Source organism: Lagopus leucura, unplaced genomic scaffold, assembly GCF_019238085.1.
Source record: "Lagopus leucura isolate 7727_CA_CO unplaced genomic scaffold, USGS_WTPT01 Super-Scaffold_100030, whole genome shotgun sequence".
NCBI classification, from domain to species: domain Eukaryota; kingdom Metazoa; phylum Chordata; class Aves; order Galliformes; family Phasianidae; genus Lagopus; species Lagopus leucura.
In genome coordinates this window covers 6384558-6403394 of record NW_024962281.1, presented here as the reverse complement: position 1 = coordinate 6403394, position 18837 = coordinate 6384558, and the positions used below count along the sequence as shown (strand labels likewise).

The window sequence follows — 18837 nt, the reverse complement described above, 5'->3', positions numbered from 1 at the left end:
ACGTATCCATGGGTTGGCATTAGGCTGTTTGCAATGCATTATCTGCTCAGCGTTTAAAACCCAGCTGTCCTGCAAGAACTCTACAATGATTTAAACCTCTCCTTCCAGTTCTGCTGTATCCTTATATTACATATTATTACAACTAAGGGTTATAAAGTATTCATTTCAACCTGAAGTGAGACCACTGGACAGGAAGGAAACAAATCATCACTCTCTTCCCCACGCTATGGGTATGACCTTCTTTCTCACATGACTGAAATCCTGTAGACTAAGAAGCAAACACAACTTCTCTCTGCAGCTAATGCAGCTGGAAAGTAATGGGCAGGCTTTGGGGTGCTGCACCCTGTCTGACAAGAAGCAAGGACATTTAAGCTGAATATATTTAAGCATGAAGGCTCTTAATAAAGAGTGATTGTGTCGGTCAAAAAAGAAAGCAGTACGAGACCCAGCAGAGTCAGATTAGTGCAAATGAAGGGAAGGGAGAATATATGAGATCATCAAGTAAGACTACAAAAGGCAATGTCATAATACATGGGCAACAGCTCCTGAGCAGGAGAAGCCACTGAAACCAGTGATGTTAAAGGAATTTCTGCCTTTCAGCTACTACCAATGACAACAACTTCAGCATGATTTGTGAAGACAATTTCTTTGCAAACAAAGAAGTTTCTAAAAAAGCTCAGCCTTTGCTTTAAGATGTGCCAAGATTACCTAATGGAGATGCTCAAATGCACTCAAAGTGCAGGAGAAACGAAACGGCTACGCCCTGCCGAGCACCACAGAAGACAACACTTCAGACATTTTCCTATAAAGCAATATTTTTCTTTCCCAAGAAAACCTTCCAATTGGTCTTATTAAGGATGTGAAATATGGTAAGGACTTTTTCCCTGTGCAAATACAACCCGCCTGAAGCTGAGGAAGAAACCAATCACAAGCTTGACTGCACATGTTTCAATACAGATGCTCTCTCACCACATTTATGTTATTATATCTTTATACAGACATCGCTGCTGTCTGATTTCTCACCTTCTCTCCCCACCTCCAGTGGTTAATGAATCACTCACACGATGAGATTTTCTGGAAAAGTTAAGTAAGAAATCCTCTGGGTGGAGGAAATAAGTTGTTACAATAACAAGCAATTTACTATCTGAATGCTACGCACACTGTATCATCTTATTTGTATTTCACAGTTAATCTCCCAGCTCACAAAAGTTTTATCGGATTGGAGGCATGTGCTGTATTCCCCTTTATAAAATTTTACAGTCCCATGCTATTCTCAGAGCTTGTTTTATAGGCACAATTTGCTGCTTTAATCTCACCCAATTGTCACGTTCTAAATCACGGTGTATAAAAATGTCTTAAAAGGAGAGATGCGCTGAAGGGTAGTACTTAATTACACTTACTGCCTGATTTAAATGTTATCTGTGCTTTGCCAAGTGCCAGGCACAGAGTAACCCAGCAGTGCAAATCTGCATAAACTGATACAAGTCATTATTGGGCTTTTAATAGCAACCCTGTACTCCTGTGCAGCATTCTGATGAAGGTGCGTGCCCCCTCCTCCTCCCCTATTAGCTTGTGAGAAAATTAAGCACGGAGACTGGGGAAGCTGCTAATTGGTAGGGCTTTTCCAGCCGCTCTTTTCTTCCCTACTTGTTTATTTTGATCTCAAAGAAGTCTTTACCAAGACAATCTCATCGGTCATCTCCATGAGCCTGATGTTTCCTAACAAAACTGAAAACAAGCGCGTGCCAAATCCTTCCCCCACCTTACCCCCAATATTCCTTCTGAGCACACCAAAGGACTGATTTGCCTCCATGCCAACTGCACAAAGCATGCAGCTAAAGCCTCTGGCTCAGAGAAGCGGAAACACAGCTTAGAGCACAGCATATCCGAAAGCTTTCTGCTTCATGCTCCAGTCTCTGTTCCATTCCATCATATGCCACAAGTCAGGACAGTCTTTGCTAAGGTTCATCATATTTAACGAGCCAGTGGAGGTAGGACAATTCTCCAACTCCCAATAATCCATCAAAAATCTTTATTTCTAGTCCATAGATTCCACTCACTCTTTTGTTGTTGTTGTTGTTGTTCCTTTGGATGTGCTGTTTGTATGGTTCAGGCCCAAGAAAGTCTGGGATAGATTTATGCCAAGCACCCAGCAAGCAGATTGAGAGAACATCAGTGAATCAAGCTCAGATACTCAGCAGCTTTCTATTAAAACTAAATTTCTAACTCTGTACACAGTCCCCATTAAGCAGTACTATTGTTTACCCATTTCTATAGCACGGCTCCATTCACGAGACTACGATTTTTAGTACATGCAAGATGAAAACTACAATCTTGTCCCTTAGGGCTATACAAAATTTATACGTGCTCCTGTTACCACTCACAACTGCACTCACACTGCCCTTAATTCCACCTCTGTAAAATTGAGCGACTGTTTTAAGCAATCTTCTGGCAAAAGCCTTGTGGGCTACAGGAGGGACACCCACCTCAAAAGCATTAGTCATCTTCTCACCTGATTTTAAGCCTCATCTGAAATCTAGAGGTGTGACACGCTAATCAACTCCAGCTTGGCAGGGAGCTGAAGGCGTTATAACATCTTGCAGGGCAGAAGAATCCCTCTCATGACCCAGCCTGAGCAGAGGGATGAGGTGGCTCAGCAGACAGCTGTTTTTACAGCTCAAAAATCAGTGTATCCCAAGCAAGGGCAAGACTCTGGTAGAATGACTTCTAACAGCTCCCAGAGCCCAGCCTGTGGGACTCTGGCAATGTATCTTCCTTTGGGGATTACAGAAGGAAGGGCACAAGGCAGCAAAAACGCTACAGCACTGGGAAAACGCTGCTCCCAAGAACCTCGTTCACTCATTTTCTCCCATAAAGAAGAGCAGTATTTTCCAGACTACTGGACTCTGAAGCCATGTGAAAAAGTTCAGAGCTGTCTCAGGGGATCCTATCACACTTCAGCAGTGATTTTAATTAAAATTTTGATGACAAAAGCGCACAGTCTTCTGCAAGTAATTTAGAGAGTTAAAGATGACGCCTAACTCCATAATGTCTGAGAGCCACTGAGTTATAAAACTGTAGGTTTGAAAGTAATGAGCTGCTGGCTTCAGTTTGTTCTGTGACTGTGAAATATTTCCCTACGTAAGGGCTCATCACAGAGGCCACAGACTCAGTGTCTGCCGAGAGCAATCAGATGCTCCGCTTCCAGCAGCAGCCTCTCCTTCAGAGGGAGAAGCACAATGCAGGAGCGCTGCAGCAAAGCCTCCTCCTTTCCACAGCGGCCATCTCACTGTCCTAGGGAGGTTGGTCCTTTACCATGTCTCACACACTCCCCTTTGCAACATAGGCAACTTTGGGGCTTCTTCTCAGTTCCAATAAATTCCGCTTTCTCTTCTTCCTCCCCAAAGAACATTACAGGATTAATTACTTTGCAAGGTCTCCATAAACTCTCCTGTCTTTGAAACACCTATAAAAGCTCAAGCGAAATTTCAGGGATAAACACACAAACTCCCTTTTAATTAAGCAGTGTGCTGCTCTGCAGGGGGTGACGGAGAGAGCAGATGCAGGGGGGATTGCCAATTAAGATACAACTTCTTTGATGGGAAGGGTACAGCCATACACAGGAGGAAGGAGAAAACTTGCCATCCAAGTCGTTATTTTAATTGGCTGCTCAGAAAGATTATGCATTCCCCATATCTGATGGTGCCAAAAGAGTATTACTGATCCAAAATACTAAAAAGCCATCAAAACGTGTTCTAAGCTGCTTGTATCATGTTAGTAGTGCCTGCACTGTTCACTCTTCCTCTTTGAGGAAGCTGTAATGGTGGGAGCTAATTCTCTGGGTTAATTAGACAGAGAAATAGAGAACTTGCAGACTTCTCTTCCTGTTACTGATAATTATTCAGCAAATAGGCATTCTTAGCAAAAACTTCTTGAAAGGAACACACTGGCCTATTTCACTTTTGTAAAACATTAATAGCCATGTGCACAGATGATAAAAAAAACTGGGAAATTCCATGCATCTGGATGCCCTCAGAGTGAACCTGAGGATGAGCAGTCATGTTCTGCATAACTTCCACTGCTTTGACATCCAAATATTTTCTTTGCATTGACCTTTACTTTCTGTGATCCTGATGGCGATGTTCTCATTTCCTCAGCTTCATTTAACAGCTGCATATTAACTTTCACTTCTGTTTTTGTTTGGTGTTAATGGAAATGCAAATCAGTTTTTTTGCAGGGTTTGTTCTACGTATGCCTTCATGGGAGGAAAGAAAGCCATTAAACTGAGAAATGGTTTGTTTGATTTGCAGCCTGCTTAGGAATCTCGATTTTGCCTCCTTACATGCTATGTTGTGACCACACAGGTCAGAGCACTGTGCAGGGGTGAATTCAGGCACGGAAACCCAGGGCAACTGCTTTATCCAAACCTTCTTCCCCTGAAGATGATCGCTCTGCTACCCATTCCTATCAAAACACTAAAGTAGATGGGATTTCATCACCTCTGCTCAAAATAAATAAACTCAACAGAAAATGGCCCCTTGTCTTCGTGTATGGAAGTAGAGCACAGTTCTTATCCAGAATAGGACAACCAGAAATGTATTTCTACCCTGAGAAGATACCTCAGACTGCAGAGGTAAGCTGGTGCAGAGAAACAACCTCTTTCAGGTTCTCTCCATCTGGCAAGACAAATCCAGCAGTATAATTAAGTTTCACAATTGTACACAGAGAAAAATAATTCCAGCCGCTGTGGTCAGACAGAATAGCCTGTAAAAGTGAGCCATGTTGCCTCATACAGTGGAGGTGTGAGTTTTCCAATGTCAAATTCACAATTTGACAACGGAAAGTGGAGAAGTCACCAATTTGCTGGTTGGAAGATCCATCAACAAACACGCTGCTGAGAGCCAGCAAAGCCTTCCAGGGGCACAGCCCTCCTAGCAACCACTGTATCCCTTAATCCTCCTGTCAAACTAAACCCTATTACCCACTCTAAAGTGCTCTTTGAAGCATGTTGCTTTGGTAGATATAGCCCTCCTCCTCATTTCTAGTCCAAATTGATTCAAAGCCAAAGTACATCTTTTTATTCTTGCTCCAGTACTTTGCATTAACTAATTTACTCCTTCTCCTCCTTTGTACTCCCCGCCAATATGTTTTTAATTAGTGACAAGGATTCTTCTCAGCTTTCCTCTTTCTTCATGCATCTCCTGTGAGAGCTCCATCAGCCTTCCTGTAGCCCTGGCCCATCCATCTCGAAAAACAGTCGCTGTAATACCTGTATTATTCTGACAGACTCACCACCAGTGATACTTCCAGCCATCATTAGAAAAGCTTCATTACAGAGTTGATGGACCAGCTGATACATGTATTACTCCTCTGTTGCTTTTAACTGCGGAGCTCCCAGCTTACAGGACAAATCCCCACAAAGCCCTCCATGCATGAGCTGACATTCTGCCTTGTGTTACCAATGAGAGGTCATTTTTTCAATGCACAAGCAGCATCTGGCAGCAAAGTTAGCTGCAACTCCACAAACCTGTCATTACAGATCAAAGAAACTTAAGAATAGAAAAATCTATCTATTTCTTTGTCTTCTCATTGGAAAACCTTCCAGTCCAATCTTCAGGACAGAAAAGAAGCATAAATGACTATTAACAACATCATCCCTTCCCATGCTTGTTTTAGTGGCAAGCACTTTTTTCCTGGCTGTTGCAGTCACTGACCCCACTGCACTCAACACCTCTTCTGGAAGGCCCCTCCATCCACTACAAACTGCACTGAACATCCAGAATCAATCAGCAAGAAGAGGTGGAGAATCAACGCAGGCAGCTAATTTCTTTAAACCCAGGTACCCACACACACAGGAGAGAATCAGGCTCCAGTTCAGAGCTCTGGTTCACCCTGCAGAGGCTCCAGTGACTGTGCTGCCTCAAGGCTTCCCAATCAGATGCCTGCACCTGAACGTAACTGTAGCCCTTGACCATACAGCTTCCTATTTAATGCTATGGGGATGTGGATACCTAACGTGGCTTTTAATTTGTTCAGCTGCTCTGTGATGGCACTGATGCAGGAACCAAAAATACAACCTAAGAATTATTATTTTTCCTTAAGAAATTTGGACTGTAGTGCCAAGTCTCAAGAGTTCTGTTTTGGTTTAATGAGATTCTGTGCTAAAATGCAAGACACTTTGAACATCCACAAGCTTCCAGTATTTTTGACTGTCTGTAGCATACTGTTTTTCACTTACTTGATCTTTCAGCTGCTAAAATTTAGGTAGAGACACGTCTTTCCCATAAACACAGACAAAGCAAACTTCATGAGAATAGGTTATGTTTAAAATAACTTCTGGGTTCTTTGTCATCAATGCTGAGTGCAGTGCTGTTGTGTTTCTGTCCTCAGCAAGCACATTTATCCTTTGAAATAATGCTTTTATTACTGTAAAATTAAAGTACAACACCAAATCCTCACCTTTCCCATTAAAAAAGTCTCTTACAACAAAACAGACCTTGGAGGAAAAAAAGAAGAGTGGCTAAACCCACACATAACTCTCACTGGACTTTATCTGGCACAGAATATTGTCAGAAAGCAGAAAATACAGGCTAGTCTCACATTATCTGCAATAAGATAGACAGTCTTTCATTTTAACAAGGTACCACTGCTAATATCAGCCCTGCTGTGTAAAAAGCTGATGCAATGATTTTGTTATTTACACAAGAGCAATGAAACCCAGCAAGACTGGATGCGACTGAAGGCACCTTCCAGCAGCTGGCACACATGGGTACTCGGGCAACACCTTGGTGAAGCTGGAAGAGCAGCTTCCAACCCACACCAAGACATTCACCAATGTCCTGCCCCAGCTCTGCCAACAGCTGGGCAACGCAGCATGCACTGAGTCAAGCAACCCTTCAAGCCCTAAATGGGATCACAAACTCCACAAACAGGACAGCAGGTCAGCTGTCTTTCCTCTTAGCTTCTGCTCTGCTGTAGGCTTTCGGAAAAAGAGGTGGATAATTTGCTGTCTTTTCTCAGGAGCACCACTATAACTGATCTCATTCAACAATATATCACTCTTCAAGCCTTATTTCCATCCGCATGTAGTACTTCTACCCCTCAGTATGAAGGGCTAATTAATCTAATGGTCATCTGTATGGGAGATCATGAAGTATAGCGTAAAGACAAGCAATTAGCACTGGAATTAAACAGAACAGACAAGTATTGGCTGGCCAAAGGCATAAAGAGCACGCTGACAATTGCAGGTTCATCTCCATCTTGACCTCATTTGAGCTTGTCAACCACAATGGGTACTTGTTAATTTTTTTCCCCATCTAGCTGTCTCTGGAAATTCATTTAAATCAAACCTGTGGTTCTCTCTAATATTCTGTTCTGCCCACACAAGGAGGCTTAGGCAGCTTCTTAAGGGATGCACATAGTAGGGAGGCATCCATGGTTGGAAAGACGGTCCACAGAGTGACCAAACATTTGCAGAAAACTTTGGCATGGCTTTCAGGTTTTGGAAGGCACAATGAGCAAATCCACCAGGCTGTTGACCTGCATCAACAGGAGGGAGATCTGGACTGAGCCATCTCTCATAGTACTGCAGGGACAGCATGAAGACAGCGGCGTGGGCAGCTTGTGTTTGGAAACTCCAGCCCTGTCACTCAGAGCAGCATCCAAGATCATGTGGGATTACTCTCACATTCAGGGCTTTGCCTTCTTGGCACCAATTAACTGAAACTGCAGAAATATTTATTTCGGCAACCACCGCAGCAAGATGTTCACAACTTGGAGATCACAGCTGCTCTGAGAAAGACAAAAGCTGTTTCCTTCCAACAAGTGCAATTCAGACAGAGCAGATCCCAGAAATAAAGAAAGAAGAACAATCAAATTAAGTTTAATTTCATGTGAAAGTTGTGCACTGATTGGCTGTTTCATTTTTAGCTTCAAACTACTGCGATATCACATCTTACAAATCTGCTTTCTCAAAAACAGGTAACCTACATCTCATCATGAAGATGACAGCACAAGCTTTCCCAACAAATGTCCCTCCTCATGACCCTCATACAGGGTCACTGTTGTGAAGCAAAGAGAAAAGATCTTGATTGGTCACATAGCAGAGACCAAGCTGATCTGCACCCAGTGAGACTCTGAACAAGACTCTCCCCACCCTTGGATGAGTAAGGTGACAATTTTAGTGAGTGAGTGCTTCCTGCTGCTGCAGCACAGGGGTTTAATAGCTCTGTTAACCTCAGCACATAACATCACATGAAACACATACTCACATAAGGAACTGTGACTTCAGCAGAGACCAACAGTGCAAAAAAAAGTAAAATAAATAAATGGAAAAGATTTGGGAATCTCAACAGGTCCCTTCCGAGGTGGGTATTTATGAGGACCAAGCTTCCTCCCACTGCTTTTCATTACAGACTTCATATATATATTTCAGATTCTCCCACTGAGAACATAGATAAGCTTCTAACATAAAATTCTCCATAAAACAGAGTTACAATACAAGAGCAGTGACAAATGCTGGCATCAGAAGCCTGCAGTACTGCTGTTGTTAGAGCCTTGTAGAGAAATGAACAAAGATGTAGAGAGTAAAGTCTAAGTCTCTTCCCCCACATTGAAGGTTCCAGAAACAAAACTTACAAAACCTGAAGCGCTCATTAAAGTCACTGAGTGAGGAATGTAGACGGATTATGTCTTACTACTACACAGGAATGACTTAAAACTGTAATACAACAAGTTCCATCAATGTAAATTCAAGTGTTTGGCTTTTTTCCCCTCATAACAAATGCGTTAAAACTTATTGCCATTGATGAAAAATAGTTTTATCTTGCACGCTGCAGGGCTGAAAATTGCCATGGCAGTGCCATGCAGTGTAACTAAACCACATGTCAATGATTTGTTCCCATGAGCTCTGATTCTTGGACCCCTCACCTCCAAACAACTGTGGGACCAGAACAAAAAAGAAGAAAGCACACTGCTCACAAAAACTTACATACAGCATTTCACACTTCTTTCATTGGCTGTTATAGCTGAATATTACATTACAAAGCCAAATCTTCAGAACTGCAGATCACTGACTTGTGGTCCACACACAGCCATTCTATTATATGTCCTTGAAGGGAATAAGGAGCATATGAATAAGATGATAAGGTGTGCTCGGATCTCTGCGTTGCTGGCTTTCTCTGAATCCTTCAGCAAGCAGCATCAAAAAGTCATATATGCAAATTAAAAGAAAAAAAAAAAAAAAAAGCCCAGAACACATATGTAGAGGCAAACCACAGATAAGAACCTAAAGAATGATGGGATAGAAAGGACATCTTAAGAGTCAACAACTGGCAAAAAGGAAAAAAAAAAAAGGAAAGGAAAAAATAAAAATCACTTATCATGGTGATGAGAGGTATTCACAAATATCAGCATCTTTGCCAAGACATGTATGAATTCAAACATCCATTAAAAGTCTGAGAAGGAGAACGGAGGCAATGAAGGGCCTGACTGTGCTGACAAAAGAGAACGATGAAGAGTAGCAGAACTGTAACTGATGCAAAAAGTGCAGAACAGTTTCGAGGCACTGTGATTGGAGAGCGAAATGACAAAGTAAATTAGATGTTAATAAATGCAAAATATTGCACTGAAAAAATGGGTATGACTGTCCACACAGACTGACAGGCTGTGAATTAGCTGCTTTAGCTCAGAAGAGAGATGTAGTCACTGCAGACAGTTCTCTGGAAACATCAGTTCAGCAGTAACCAAAAAAAGAAAACTTCAGAACTCTTCAAGAAAGACAGAGACTGGAATGCACAGCATCGTTATGAAACAGAATGGACTCGTGATCTATCTGTCTTTACAACACCCACAGAATCAGAGAATCCTACCTGTAAAAGAAAACAAAGACACACAATTTTCTTGTAAAGTATTACAATGTGTTTAATTGATAAATTGGAACACTTGGGCTAAGGTGTGTAAGAATCTCCACCCTGGAACCACAGGTATTGGTTAACCAGTCAAGCATTTGGCTCACAACAAGCCATAAAATTTTACCTTTGGTCTTACTAGAAAAAGGGAAATATACAAGGCTTCAAGTAATGGAGCGGATAAAATTTAAGATGCTTCATAAGTTAAAGGAAAACAACACTCCGAAGTCCCCTTACACCACCTCCCAGCCCAAAAGGACAGGTGCATTACACACGTTCAGCTGTACACTGTATTCTCCATTTCCACATGAAATGCTTCACCTTCTATTTTTCTTCCTCTGCAGGCTGCTAGGAAGGAAGGGCAGCTTTCATATGTGATTATATACAAAGAAGTCCTAAACACAGCACTAAGCAGACATGTATGTGAAATACCATGTATTACACATGGGCTGGGTCAGAACACCAAGTCCAGTAGACAACTGGAGCTGCTGTAACACCAGAGGAGCAGGACCATGCTGGGTGAGAAGCCAAATTCGGAAAGATCAGAAGCTACAAGCAGGGGTTCAAGTAGAACAGAAGCTTCCCATAAGTGGAAGAAAAAAAGCAAGTACCAAAAACTGTGTTTCTGCCCCTACAAGGACACTCTTGCATAGCAAGAGAAGCAGATGGAGAACAACACATTCTGTATCATTAATTATAAAATATCCTATTCCCACCTTAAAGCCAACGCTTGTATCCCCAAGTGGAGCAATTGCTGAGGACAGAGCCGCTCACCTGAGGCAGCTGCTCTTACAGCACAGCTTTTCACACTGTGTTCATGAGTAATTATCAACTGCTGAAGGTGTGAGGTTTGGGGAAAACATCTCCGGCATATTCCAGCTGATGGATCTCTCTGATTACTCTTAATGCATTCTCTTAATGCATATAGTAGAATGACTAACATTCTGACTTCCTGCATCTTCTGATGCTAAGAATGCTCTTCCTACATACAAACTGTGACCCCACTGAGCCATGCAGGACACACTGTTGCTGTTTACAAAGCTTCTGTGTTGCATCATTTTTTCCAAAAGATTTGACTGAACAAATGCACTTCTGCAGCAGCCAATTAAAAGGGACACTAATGAGGTTTCTAGAGCCACCGTGAGCATGGTCTGCATCTCATCTTTAAATCAGTTTCATTCAAGTTAGACAGCTTTGCTGTTCAAGCCAAAACAGAGACTACTAGCAATATCCTATAAATATATTTGAAATCCTCCATCTCTGTTCATTTTCTTATAGGCAATTAGCATGCAGGTGCTTTTTGCCTAAACCAGTAAAATATGCTCTAAATATGATATTAAAGCACGTGGCAGTGTTACACATCAGCCTGCACAGAGCCCATGCTACAGTGCTGAAAAAAAAGACCCAAACATGGGCAGAGGAACAAGAGCCAAAGGGCAGCCAAAGAGCTCAGCTGCTGGAGTCAGGCACAAAGGAGAAGAGGAGAGGAAAAAGGAGAATATACAGCAGATCTGTTTTTCAGACAACTCAGCCAATACATCAAACCTTACATTCATGCCTTTCAGGAATCATTACCTGTTGGTAATTAATTACAGCGCAGCTGACTCCACTCCCAGTAATTTCACGAGCACCAGGGTCAGTTTGGCCCTGTCCCTATTTTCCCACTCAGCCCTACTACCTGCTTCCAAATACCTCCCTCCCTCAGACCTAACATCTCCTTTCAAGTATCTATTTCCACCAGAGCATAAAACTACAAAACCATTGTCAAAGCAAGGCTGTTTTGCCATCACACCCCCCCCCAAAAATGAGGGGTTTGGTACATGATGCAAAGCAAGCCTTTAGTCGCACTAAGAACAACGGGTTGCCCAGTGCCTATTCTAAAACAGTAAAATAACCTCATATTATAATCAAGTATTTTATTCTGTTTTCTTTTTTAAACACAAAATGCTACAGAAAGCTCTGTATACAAAGCTACAAAAATAATTCAGCCATGCAGGATCAACCAGTAAGCAGAAAACTAAGCGACACGCTATGATTCTTTGGTCTTACTGAAGCAATGAAAAAGCAGTCAAGTTAGACAAGGTATTCGTGCTTAAAGACCATTTTGTACTCATGTTTTTGAAGAGTAACACACTAAAAGACTTGAAAGTTGGAATAACTGTAAACTGGATGATACAGAAGAGTTAAAATTCAGGGTTAAGGTTTTACTTGAGCGTGACAGCAAAAGCAGCAAATTGTGTCCTTGTTCAGAAGAAAAGCGTAAGGTAGAAAATCCATTTACATCCTGTCTATGTCCATAAAATAAGTCACAAGAGGAGCACAGCCGTGCATGCTGACACTCCAAAAAGAGTTCATGCTTCCTGAACTGGGGACTTTATAATTAAAAAGAAAAAAAGCAATGCACAGATTATGTTCTAAATCGGAAGCCTTTCCTACCCCACACCAGGGCTGTAAGTTTTGCACACGCACACGGGCACCTGTCAGGATGGATCAAGCTTCAGTCAGCGACGCAGCTTTTTTGATCTTGAACCCACAACACAGGGTAGGAGAACAAAATCTGGGGGCTGTGGCAACACACACTTTGAGAGACTTCAGAAAGTTACTGGAGCAAGACAAACTGCACAAGATTCTTCTATGAGAAGTCAGGCTAGCAGCAGTCCAAGAGCTCAAACCAGCTCTTGTTTAATTAGCTCTTTGCCATGTACAGGAGAGGCTGTACGAAGTGCCCAGTGCTGCATTCTCATTTGCACTTTGCTGCGATCCATACAGCAGCAATTCAGCCCTGAGTGATGCAGAGCTCATTACCCAGCAGAGATGAGCTCTCCTGGCAGCGAGCCGCTCCTCCTGCACACAGCATCAACCTCACTGCCCACCCCAGCAGGGCACGGTGGTACCCACAGGCAGTGCAGATGCTGTGCATGCAAGGTTGGACCTGGCAGACCCAGGGCAGAAGCAAGGATACAGACTGCTGTCTGACACCGTGACAGAGTGACTTTTATCCATCAGGAATGGGAACGCAGACAATGGGATGTCCTGCTCCAGCTTCAGCACGTCCCAGAGACTCTTGTTTTGCTGGGCTGGGTGCATGTTCTGCCATTGCTGGAGCTCCCTCCAGAATGCCCTAGAAGAGGGCTAAGACCCTGATCATGATCCTCTGCAGATTCTCAATTCATGCCTTAAAAAGACTTTCATTTATTAAGAAAACCTCCACTGTACCATTACAGAGATGAGCTGTGCCCTCTGGCCAAGCAGAGGAACCCAGGATACTGGAGCAGCCTCGTGCAACCAGAGCAAGCAGCCTGATCTGCTGCAGACTTCAGCAACGGGGAACATCATTGGCAATACCAACATAAAGCATTAGATGCAGAGCAAGTCACTGCAGGGTGACTGGTGGGCACAGACTGAGCCAGGACAGGGGGAGCAAATCTCTACTGAACAATGCTGTCTGTGCACAAATTTCACTCTTTGATGCAGTACTGTTCTCACCCTCAAAGAAGAATACCCACAAAAAAAAAAAAAAAAAAAAAAAGCACAAAACACACATGTCCATGGCAATCTGCTCACGCTCTCCCCCAGAAGAGCAGCCCTGGTGTCCGGCTGGCAGCACAGTGGGCAGAGCACCAAGAATGGCAGCACAGTGGGCAGAGCACCAAGAAGGCAGTGGGGCTGCACTGCTATACAGCACCCTGAGCTCAGGCCCAGAGTCAAGTGATGTGGATTACTTACTTCAGAGATTCCAACTAACCTGAGTGGAAATATTTGTTTTTGTTTTTTAGGGGAGAGGGCATTCAGTTTGTGGTTTTGTTTGTTACCTTAAAGTATCTGGATGTATAGTAAAGCTTCAGTCAATAAAGGCCAACTGCCACACTTCTTCCCGAATATTTCGGAAAGTCCCACTGGGACCCATGAGCTACTTTCAGGAGTGCTGTATCCTGGACTTGGACATAACATAGGTGTTTCATTGCTGTTGTTTTTTTAATCACGGCCACCTACCTTTTCATCCATAGCAGCCCATCAACCTACAAACTGATGCAGCTACTTTTGATCAAGAGGTGAAAGTCACAACTTAGCTCAGAGCTTTAAAAACAAGAAGAAAGAAAACAAACAAAAAAAAAATCACCACGGAAGGCAGTTTGGGGACTCCCCTCCCTGCCAGCAGTCAGAGCAGTGACTGCCTGCTGGCTTCGAGGTGTCTCACGCAGTACGGTCTGTTCTCCCTCTGCTGAGCAATCCAAGCACTACAGAGAATAACGAAGAGTGGTCCGTGAGTAGTGGCAGCGCTGCAAATGAACCAACTTTAACTCTCAGGCTAACCCCTGAACAAGGAAGAATGCCCACAAAGAACTGCTCAGGGCCACCAAGCCTACAGAGACGTGCTCTGCAGCTCGACTCATGGCTGAGCATGGGACTGTGGAGCAGAGCACACCCCACTGAGCAACCACACAGTCAACACAAGCCTGCAGTGCAGGGACCTGCTCACAAGTTCCACTGTGTCAGAACTGGTCCATCCAATGGTGGCCAACACCACCAGCTGTAAGTGCAGCAAAGCTCCAGCAGCACACAGAACCTCCCTGGATGTGGTCCCAGCTCTGCTTTTCTGCATTGGTGGTTGCCCTTCAAAGCCCAGGCCATGGGGACTAAGCAGAGCATGAACTGGAAGTCTGTACCTAAAGGTGAACACTTCAGTGGTTTCAGTCCCTTAGGGGAGTTCACACGGCACAGCACTGGAGCCTGGCTGCTGGCCCTGCTGTGTGCATGCTGCAGGAAAGCAGGGCAGCCTCAAAGCCAAAAGCCTTCCCAAAATGCCACTTCACCAGGAGGAGGGAGGATCAAACCAGTGCAGGTAGCGGCACAACACAGGGGATAGAAAGCCTGAGCTTAGAAATATTCTAGAAAGCAGCCCAGCTTACCCATGCACTAGATTCAGTGAGCTCTTCTGTGCATCACCAGCTTCTTGAAAACATCACCAAATTCAAAAGCAAAAATACTTTAAAACTAAATGTTCACTGATAAACAGAGCACAATGTTGAGATGTGAAAAGTTTTCATCTCCATGAGGAACCAAATAACCTCTTTTTCCAAGCGGAGGAGCAGATGGATGATAACCCCAGCATACTATCTCTATGAAAAAACAAGTCTCTGTTTTTCAAAGGCTACAAAAACAAAGATTTTTAAGCTGTACTCAAATTTAACAGAACAGCAGCTAAAAATGGCAGAAATCAACCTGGGGAGGTTGGGGTGGGTCATCTCATAACCAGCATGGTACAAAGCACATCCAGGTGCAACAGGATTGAGAGTAGCAGACAGAAGCAGGGAGGAAGAAGGTGTTCACAGGGAAAGGCACAGGAACACAAAGCAGTGCTTGTGCTAGCCCTGGTCTGCAGGCCAGGAAGAGTTCATCTCTGCAGTATTTAGACCCAAACTGAGAAGAAGCACTGGCATTCATATAGCATCCCCTTAGAACTTTGGGAGAGAGGGAGACTGCAGCAAGGGCATGCAGGGAAGGCCTATGAATTGGCAAGGTTATTGAAAAGGAAACTGGGAGGCCATTTGCTGTGTTTACCAACCTGTTGTTCAAAAAATTTAGTGGTATGTTTCCAAACTACCCTGACTGCATTCAGCAAAATTCCCTTGTTAAAATCAGTGAGAGAAAAGCTGTAAGCTGCACGTAGCACCAGAAAGCTGCAGATGAAAGACAAAGTTCCTGTGCATTCTCTCCCTGCAGTTACCTCGTAAATCCAAGTTTGTCATTAAGCAACACCTATCTTGCCAAAACCCCTAGGAAAGCACCAGGCAGCCGTTAATTCATTTCTGACATTCGCTTGGAAAATACTTCTGGGGCAATGAGCTGCGTGCTGGCACGAGTTCAGCCTCCTTTAGGATGCCAGTGCCAGTGGCACAGAGGCAGGGAACCAACGCTGGGCAGCCACATGGATTGCCAAAGACAAATGGGCTTCGATGGCATACAGAGCTTTTAGGCTGACACCTTCCTCCTCAAGCACCCCTAAGGGACCTGATGTAAGCAGATAACAAAGCCTCAGGTTCTCATAGATGAAATAAAAGCTGGAGTAGACAGGAGAGAAGGTTGGTTTTTTTCCCACTGCGGTGTTAGAAGGCTGCCCCAGGGGTTTTAATCAATGCAAGTGAATCTTTTATATTTTCCTCCAGTATTCCCAAAATAATGTCAGCGAGACAGTGAGCTGCTGGCACTTTCGCAACACAGAGTGACCATTTCCTCGCAAGCTCGAGTTGGTCTTTATCAAAAGAACTGAAAAAATGCATTACAACTTCAAAGAGAAATAGTAAGCAAGGAAACAGAAGCAGCAGGATAACATTAGGTGGGATTATTGGCTCTCAGGACAACTTTGTATTACTTTTCTTTTTAAGCATGAAGTGAATGAAGAGCAGCATAACCAGAGTTGCTGGTGCAGAAACATACCTGCAGCTACCCTGGACCACAAGAACAGCAAATAATTCCAAAACGTACATACCGTCAGATACTATCTAAAGGCAGTTCCAGATCCAGAGTCTCCTCTCATGAAGGAAACACCTTCCTGACCATCTGCTTCATCACAGAGCCTACAAAGCTCTCCATGCATTCAAGCAGCTCCTAATGCACCACCTAATAACCTATCACCCAGAGGATCTGTGCATGCACACTGCGTCCACACGTCACATTAAATAAGGAGCAGCAGACCACATTACATAACACCTTTACATAATTGCAAACACCTGAACAACCGGCCCCTCCTGCCTGCAGGTCTGCGCGCTGGATCGCCCTCGGCCGAAGGAAAGGTGGGCAAGGAGCCTTCCAAAGCCATGCATCAACTCCCAGTCCTACCTTCAGAAGTGAACTGGAGAATCTATTCCTCCAATTTCCTGCTTGTAGCGCTCGCTTTGAAACGCAAAACAAAAGAACCGCCACTTCTTGGGTTCTAAAAGCTGCAAGCAACACCAACCCTTCTAAGTCACCTGCAAAGGGGGGCAAATAAAGGACAACACGGGCACACGAGTCACAACTCCTCAAACAAAACACTAAAAGCCTCCAGGAGGCACCATAAGGAGCCAGCCGATGTCTTCACTGCACTCCAATTTCAGTGATTTCAAGGGGGAAAGACAGAGGTAATTCCTCAGCAGCAACCAGCATATTGCAACAGCTGTACCTCTGTTAATCACAGAGCTCAGGAGCAAAGTTCACGCACCGTATTACTGAGAGGCGAAGATCTCTGAAGAGCTTTCACTCTCAGTCATCTCGTTGGGGTTCTTTTCAAATCTTGACTCTTATTTTTCATTTATCAGGATCATTTTGTTTCAAACTGGCATTTGGAATACAATTCTTCCTCAAAAGAAAAGTAGTCTGTAATACCGGTCTGGATCCTCAACTGATACAGAGTGCCACGAGAAGTCAATGGAATTAGGTTAATTTATACCGAATGAACACTACTAAGCCTTCTCCTCTTTGAAACGATGCTGGAAGTGGGACAACCGTGCTCATTTACAGCAGATGCACTCACAGGGCACAGGAGTTTATCCCCATGCACAAGGAATGTCACAGAGCACACGTATCCATTAACAGGAGCTCAGCAGCAAAGCAAAGTACGAACGTCACCACGACCCATTCCGCACAGCACACAATTGAGAGCTGTTCATTTCTCTTTTCAATGAGCCACTACGCGAGTGTTGATTTAATGGTTCATTTATCAACCCCTCTGAATATTAAGCAATTCATTTTGCCTTAATTTGGACGATTCAATTTCACCCATCCTTTCTCCCCTTGAAAAATGTGAACTGGAGAAGCTGTTTTAAAAGTTGACTTCACAGGCAGTACTTGGGAATCCACGGGAGAATGGAAGGTTACATGGAATATTTGGATGAATATTTTTATTTGACTTTCTTTTTCCCTTTCTATTTTACGCTACACCTGAAATTCACACATGCTAAAGCAAAGACACCCCAACGAGCATTCTTAACACTGCAGACCAAGATGCATCTTCTGCAATATCTGCCACCAGACGAGAAGCCCATCAGAAAATTAAGCACACAGTCAATACAACCAGCAGCCTTCCTCAGTGTCACAATTCTCGAGGAACCGAGTTCCTCTCTGAAAATCCCTTACTTTCCACGAAACTTTGTTGTTGGAATATACATATATATATATGTTAATAATAATAATACCGCGTGAAACACCCACGCAGAGCAGCAGCATCTCCTGCTCAGAAGTTTGCATCTCGGAGCGCTCCGGCAGCGCAGCGCACACCGGCACAGCCGCCCGGAGCTGAGGAGCGGCCGCCCGCAGACAGCGCACCTGTTGGGCAGCCCGGCCGCGTCCCGGGGCTTCCCGTGGCGGAGCTCCGTTCTCACCCCGGGCCGCTCCATCCTCGTCCGGGATGTTAGCGCCGGGCTCGGCGGCTCCATCCTTGTACTGCCATAAGTCTCCTCGGGAACCCCCCTGTACGCACACCGCAGAGCTCAGCCCCGGAGCCAGGCGGCATCTCCCGATGCGAAGAGCCGCTCTGATCCCCGGAAAGGGGAATCAAGAGCCGCCGCGCGGAGGGACGCGCGGGGCAGAGCTACCCCGGCTCGGCGGCGGACCCAACGGGTCCCCGCGAAGGGCAGCCGGGGCCGAAGCCCGAAACTCCGCCAAGTGCGAGGCTGCCTGGCCGCGGATAGGGCAGGGCGCAGCCCGGCCGTCCCCCTCCGGGCGCTGCACTCACCTGGACGCCGGGCGGCCGAAGGGGCGGGGGTGGGGGGGTCGGCTCGGCCCCTCAGGACATCACCGCCGCCGGGGCCGCCGCCGGGGGCGGGAGCGCGGGGGCCGGCGGCGGAGCGGCTCCTCCGGCAGCGGGGGCGCGGCGCTGCCTCACGCCGCGGCGCTCAGCCGCGCCGCCTCCGACACGCGGCCGCGGCGCCCCGGCCCCGGTTGGGGGGGG

General features: G+C 44.9%; 1 protein-coding gene across 2 annotated transcripts in view; it reads right to left on the bottom strand.

Moving 5' to 3' along the window:
* SGCD (sarcoglycan delta) overlaps positions 1-18837 on the bottom strand; it is a 309952-nt gene that overhangs the window by 286437 nt on the left and 4678 nt on the right. The window contains exon 1 of one of the 2 annotated variants that reach the window (XM_042881463.1): positions 18622-18663. The exons of the other annotated variant lie outside the window; for it this stretch is intronic. The gene's annotated coding sequence lies outside the window, so the exon portion shown is untranslated. Of the gene's footprint in view, positions 1-18621; positions 18664-18837 lie in introns of those variants that run through there. 2 annotated transcript variants of the gene reach the window in all.